Source organism: Poecilia mexicana, unplaced genomic scaffold (assembly GCF_051168715.1).
Source record: "Poecilia mexicana isolate PSO_F unplaced genomic scaffold, ASM5116871v1 scaffold_12, whole genome shotgun sequence".
Classification (NCBI taxonomy): Eukaryota; Metazoa; Chordata; class Actinopteri; order Cyprinodontiformes; family Poeciliidae; genus Poecilia; species Poecilia mexicana.
Window position 1 is genome coordinate 28,388,855 of NW_028263381.1, and position 7,233 is coordinate 28,396,087.

Here is a 7,233-nt window from a genome sequence, read left to right on the forward strand (position 1 = left end):
TGAAGCGGTTTCTGAGAGGTGTGCGTAGAAGTAGAGAGGTGTCACGCCCACTTGCTCCTCTGTGGTCCTGTGTGCTCTGGTTGAAGCTCCATTTGAGCATTTAGATCAGGCTCCTCTGAAGTTCCTGTCTTTTAAAACTGCTCTGCTGTTGGCCCTTATGTCTGCAAAGAAAGTGAGCGATTTTTCCGCTCTCTCTGTTGCTCCTTCTTGTCTCGGAATACTAGTCGACAGCAGCTCAGCTGTGCTGCATCCCAACCCTGCTTTTACTCCTCAAAGCATCACAAGCTTGTTCAGATCAAGGAAGATATCTTTAGAGAGTTCTTATCTCCCTCCTCATAAATCTGAGACAGAAGCTGCTTCTCATCTTCTCTGCCCTGTGGGCGCGCTCTCTTGTTATGTGGGTTGCACGTCTGCACTGCATCGCTCTCCGAGTCTGTTCATGCATTACAGAGATAACTCAGTGGGGCGTCCTTTCTGCCCAGCGTCTTTCTCACTCCTTGTGAGCCTGCTTGTCACAGGCTTACACTTCTTCTGGATTGGATCCTCCAGAGAATCGGAGAGTCACTCCACCAGAGGGATTTTATCCTTCACAGCTCTGCGTGAAGGAATGTCTGTGGAGGACATTTGCACAGCAGCTTCCTGGTCATCTCCATGCTCATTTATTCAGTTTTACCTGTGTGCTGTTTCCACGTTCTCTATGACCCATTCTGTCCTCAGAGTTCTGACAGAATAGTTATTTTTGTCACGTTTATTTACAAAGCATTTGAGAACAACATGGTCGTCCAAAGTGCTGTATAAGTTACCTCTTCTGTTCATCGTTACACTGTTATAGTTCGTAACGTTCGTTGTTCCTGTTCACAGCAGCAGGTCTGTTTGTCTCAACCTTTCTGACCAGATGTTATTCTCCTCTCCGCTCTTCTACTGTATGGGAGGCCGGGAGTGCGTAATTACACACTCTAGGCTGAGACTGTTTTTGTTATATGCGTGCAGATGCTTCATGGTGGTGGTCTGGATGGACCCAGTGAGGCATAGACTACATCCTGCTTCGCTGTTAACCCACTAGCGATAACCCTAAAGGGCGAAGCCTGTACGAAATAGAACATTGGTTAGGGGTTAGGGGCTGCGCAGCCCTTTAAGCTGTGGGCTTCACTGGTTCCTGAATAGCTGAAGAAAAAGGCTGTTAAGGAGCCGTTTATCCGGTCTGACCGTTATTTATATAGACCGTGGTGGGGCCCACCCAGTAGGTGGGCGTGGACTAAGCTTTTTTCAGTGCTGCACGCGAGGGATAAACCCAATAGCAATAACCTTAAAGGGCTACGCCTATACTCAGAATCTGGGGTTACAATACGTAACCAACGATTCTGGTTGTGATGAATGAACCCAGATATTTTATTTCATCTTATAAAAAAATTTTCCTGGCCCAATCATAATGATACACTCAGATTATGAATTTCATTATTTTTTAAATACAAACGAAAAGGAAAATTCACATCACACCAAGCTAATATTATGTAGTTCTGGTGTTTTACACTGTCAGCGCAGAACGACAGCTCAGAACTCTGACCAGCTTCTCTGCTTTTCTTGTCTTTATTACTGTCAGTTTTTCAGATAAACGAGCTGCTAGCAGTGCTGCTAAGTCACAGTCATTTCCTTACAAAATGTAATGATCATGTTCCAGTCGTTCCCCGTGATTAAACTCAATTACGATCCTTTGTCCTAAGCAGCTCTCTGATAATAGACGGTGTGTCCATGAACAAGTTTAACTAAATATTGTGGCGGATACAATGTATATATTTCACACCCGAATGTATGCTTTTATTGTGAAGGGGAGAAGGTGAAGTGAGAAGACAATGGTTGTCCTTCATTCCATTTTTGGTTTTGGTTGGAAGACATTGAGGATAAAACAAGACTCAAATTACTTTTTCGTCTTTTTCTGCTGACTTCCACAGTATTGTATTATGACCGAAAAGAGAGATGTAACTTATATCATGAATAGAAGTTACATCTATTCATGATGTAATTTCATGAATATTTGTATTCATGAATAGATGTATTAATGAATAGTATTCATGAAGCGACTGGGGATATGGTAAGCCATTTTTAGCATAAAAATAGCTTCGGTTTCGTCTGACTATCTGTAATTACATTTTAGATATCTAAAATTGCATTTTGACTAGACAAAACTACATTTTAACTATCTGGAATCGTAATTTAAGATATCTGCATTTACATTCTGACTAGTAAGAATAATAATTCAAGATATCTTCAATTACATTTTGACGAGTCAAAATTCCTTTCAAGATATCTCAAATTACGTCACTGGATCCGTCATTTGACGTGACACATCTTATGACTTGTCAAAATTACAATTTTAGATATCTGAAGCCCCTTTGTGCTGTCCAAACAGTTGCCTGCAGAATTTTATGTTTCCTGCACAAAATTGCCTGTAAATGCCACAATGCAGAAAGAGGTCTTCAATGTTCAACAGAAAGAGGTCTTCTGTTTGAAAATGGTTTGACAATAGCGATTTTAGCTTTTCAAAGCTGGTCAGAAAGTGGTGCATTTTCAGATATCTTGTTTCATTTTTTTCTATTTGTCATTGTTTTATTAAACTTTCAAATTGTTATGTATGTCAGGGACGTTTTGACTAGACAGTATACATATTCAGTATATCAGTAAAGTCATTCTGACTTGTCAGAATGTTTAAGATATCGTAAATGGAAAAGCTGAGTAATTCACAATATCTCTAATTCATTTAGAGATAGCTTAAAGAAATTTTCACTAGTCAAAATTACAATTCAAGATATATTTAATTTAGTTTTGTCTAGTCATTATTTGCTTTTAAGATATCTATAATTTACTTTTCACGAGTGAAAACTACATATCTCCTATACAAAAATACATTTAAGATATCTTGAATTATGGAGTCAGAGATATCTTTAATTAGAATTGTGACTAGTCAAAACTAAAATCAATACCTTGAATTTACTTTATGAGTCATCACAATTTAATTGTAGATATCTGAAATGTGTATTTCAGATAGTCAGTAATTCATTGTAGATATCTTGAACTGAAGTCTCTGTACAACTTAATGGTAAATCTGACGTAATTTTGACTAGTCAGAATGTAATTAAAGATATCTTAAATCACTTAAATGTGTAGTCATAAAAGCATTTGAGATATCTGGAATGTAAGTGCGGTAAAACCAAATTTATGTTAAAACGGCTTGCCATACTTAATCAACACACTGCTGACCTGCTACCGACAACATTAAGCTAACCTTACAATTTGGGCCAATTTTGTTTATACACCAATTGTAGCACACTTAATGTGTTACACGTCTCAGCTCATAGTGGACAATTGTAACAAATGATGTTCTGTTTTGTTTTTTCGTTTTTTTCTTCTGATGTCTGCTTCCCCTTTGATCTTGGTGGAAAGCCTGTAACAATGAACAGCGTCTATTGAATAACTGACTGATTTAATGACGAAAAGGAGTCGGGTGGATTTTCAGATGAACTTTAGTGGATTAAGAATGAACGAAACATACATACATGTCAGAGAGTCGGAACTCAGCTAAGATACAAACTAACTGCGGCTGTTAGAAAAAGAATTATCATCACCATGGAAACAGGTTCCCGAGCAACATGGGATACGGAGTCCGCTTTGCCATAGGCCTCAAATAGTCCACTTTTTAATCAGATACTAACTATAAAATGACAACTAAATCTATGAAACAATTGCAACTAAAATAGTTATATTAAATTATAATATCCCAAATAATAAGTGTAGCACCGGTATCACACGGCTAACTGCGCTACTGGACCAGTTCTAGGCTCTAAGGAGTGGGGAAGCAAGAATAACAACACCAGAGACCGCTGCTTTAAATGGAAAAAGCCGGCAATTTACTGAATGCAAAACACACATGAAACACAATACACAAAACCCCCCAAAAAAAAGAAGAAAAAGAAAAGTGTATCACTTCTTTTTACTCATTAGTTCACCTAGCTTATTTCAGTAAAACTAATCTAATTTAGTTAGACCAGTCTCTTTTTCCTAGGTTATTTTAGTCAAACTAATTTAAGTTAGTTAGACCAGTCTCCTTTTCTTAGGTTGCACCTATTTTAGGATTCCTATTTTTTCTCTGAGTTAACTCGTTTTTTTTTTCTTTCACAGGTAAGGAAATACCCTCAAACAAATCAAAGTGGACCACAATTATTCAATTCACATTCAGAGACATAACATATGAAAATTTAAGCATGACACTTTAAACTCAAGTTCAAGTCCAAATGTGAGTTCAGGTTCTCAGTTCAATGAAAAGCTTCAGTTTTGATTCAGTCCAGAAAAATAATAATAATTTCACCAGTTCTTAAATCAGTTCTTAATCCTGTTCAGTTCGGTTTGAACTAGTTCCTGTAGTTCCTACCGCTCCGGCAGCGAATTATCATAGCAGGAGAGTCCCTCCCTGATATGATGGAGAAGATGAATTGAAGGTCTAGGTCTGGCTCGCCATCTTGAATCCCGTCTGTGAATGTGGGCGTCGCACACGGCAGACCAATCTTCGCTCCGACCGAGCTTCCAACCGAACAAAAAAACCTGACCTGTGTAACAGGCCACAAACACGACAAAACTCTTTTTAAATCCTTAAATTATACAAATAAATTCTTCTTCATAAACTCAACATATTAACTGGATAACCGTTTATACATTAACCTGATCACAGTTTATAACGGAGCATTTCTTTCAAACAGCTACGTCTTAAGCGTTAGCTTTCTGCCAAAAGGAAAAGTACAACACGGTGAATATGTAAGAAAATAAACACAAAACTCACCAAAACCGATGTAACTCAGTTCTCATAAAATCCCCGTCAGTTTCCGACCAGGTAAATTATGTCTTCTTAACTATAATATTAACTTTTTTTTCCGTTAATCAATCAACCGCTCTTTTCCTCTGATTCCTCCTCTGCTCTCTCCCTCTGGTTTGTGCACCGCAGCGTCACCCAGGCGTCGCGTCTGTGACGCTGGTTCCTTAAAGGGGCAGCGACGTTATTCTCTGTTCAGACTTTTAATCCGCTATTTATTCTTATTTATGTCAGATTTTAACATGGGCAAGTATTTATTCCTATTTATTCAGATTTTAACTGAGCAGCTATTTATTCCTATTTGTCAGATTTTAACGTGGGTTACATAAGTCCTAAGCAAATTCTAGTTAAATCAAACAAATTCTCAACATCCTCCCCCCCGATAAACAACAGTTTATCTAAATTTCCAAAGGATATAGCAACTGGACTGGTTGCCTGTAGCGCCATCTCCGGGTCATCTCTTCCTTGGTTGCTGCTGGATGGTAAGTATCAGTTGAAAATACTCTTGGAGGCAAACTAGTCAGTCTTTGGCCCACTAAGAAGTGTGCAGGTGTCAGAGGCTGTGGCTCATCCACATCATTGTGCACATATGTTAGAGGTCTGGAATTTATTATAGCCTCTGCTTCAGTAAGAGTCGTCCACATTTCTTCAAAACTTAGTTTTGCTCTGCCGAGTACCTTTCGTAGGATTACTTTTACTGACCTGACAAGTCTCTCCCAAAATCCTCCCCACCAAGATGCTCGTTCAGCAATGAACCTCCAGGTGATGCTCTTCTCAGAGAAGAAGTTTTGCAGCTGTGGATCTTTAATGCTCTCCCAGAACTTCTTTAAATCCTGTTCAGCTCTCTTGAATGTCATGGCGTTATCTGAGTAGATCACTTTACACAAGCCTCTTCTTGAGATGAATCTTTTTAGAGCCAGCAGAAAGTTTTTTGTGGACAGGTCTGAAACCAGCTCTAGGTGGACTGCTCTAGTTACAGCACAGGTAAACAGTGCAATATATGATTTTCTCATGGAGCCTTGTTCCTTTACATAGAGCGGCCCTGCAAAGTCCACACCTGTGACCTCGAATGGTGGGGATTCTGTGATTCTATTTTTTGGCAGTGGTGCAGTAGTCTGTTGTCCCGCCTTGGCATTGAATTTCTTACAAAATATGCATCTTAAGAGAACTTTCTTGACCACTTGGCGTGCTCTCACGATCCAATATCTTTCTCTAGTTTGCACTAAAGTGTCTCGTACACCTGCATGCATCATTTTCTCATGTTGCCACTGCACCAACATTTCTGTGTATCTGTGATGACCAGGTAAAATCCATGGGTGTCTTTCTCTGTATGAAAGTTCAGATTGTTGCAGCCTTCCTCCAACAGAAAGCAGCTCATCTTCATCCAGAAATGGTTTCAGTTCTCGAATTTTAGAGTCAGAGTTGAAGCATTTATCTTGCTTCAGCATGTCAATTTCTGACTTGAAACACTGATTCTGAGTCACCTTTATCCAGTGTTATTCTGCCTTTTCCAACTCTTCTGTTGTCAGCTCACCACTGATTTTTGCACTTGAGCGGGCATTTGTGATAAATCTCCTTATCCAGGCTGTCACTCTGAGCACTGTCCTTAGCTTGCTGTATTTTTCCAGCTCTAACATTGGTTTTAAGTACTCGGCATCTTGATTGACCAAGTGTTGACCTGGTGTTTGGATCTCATTTCAGATCTCACCTCATCTTCCTGAACAGGTTCCTGGATGTTTTCTGTCTTATCAGGTAATGTTAGTCTGCAAGGTCCATGCCACCACAATGTGCTCTGGATCAGCTCTTGGACAGACAACCCTCTGGTGGGAAGATCAGCTGGATTGATTTTCCCTTGGCAATGCGACCATGCCTGTGGATCAGTTAGAGACTGGATTTCTGTAACTCTGTTGGACACAAACTGCTTCCACTTTCCGGCAGAGGTTCGAATCCAATGCAGCACTATCATAGAGTCTGTCCATATATGTAGCCGGGTTTGGTCTAGTTGAAGAGCTTTAATGAGGGTGTTCCCAAACCTGGCGGCTATTACAGCTCCCATTAGCTCTAGCCGTGGCAGTGTCATCCTTTTAAGTGGAGCCACCCTGGACTTAGATGCCACCAGACTCATTATCATTTCCCCTTCCTTAGTTTTTCCTTGCAGATAGGCGACTGCACTGTAGGCTCGTTCACTTGAGTCACAAAACACATGTAACTTTACATCCTGACTGTTTAGTTGCATGTCCATTTTGTGCCATCGTGGGATTGTCAACTGGTGCAGTTGAGGGAGCTCTGAACACCACTGCTGCCACTTCTTGGACAAATCAGGTGGCAGCTCTTCATCCCACTTTACTCCTCTCTCCCACATTTCTTGAAACAAG

General features: G+C 39.9%; 1 long non-coding RNA gene across 1 annotated transcript; it reads right to left on the reverse strand.

Annotated features, from left to right (window-relative positions):
- Window positions 1–3,877: 3,877 nt before the first annotated feature.
- On the reverse strand, window positions 3,878–5,233 carry LOC106913620 (uncharacterized). Its single transcript, XR_001417359.2, has 2 exons — window positions 4,829–5,233; window positions 3,878–4,598 (listed from the first exon to the last, which is right to left on the reverse strand). It is a non-coding gene; the product is annotated as an uncharacterized LOC106913620 (long non-coding RNA).
- Between the last annotated feature and the right edge of the window lie 2,000 nt (window positions 5,234–7,233).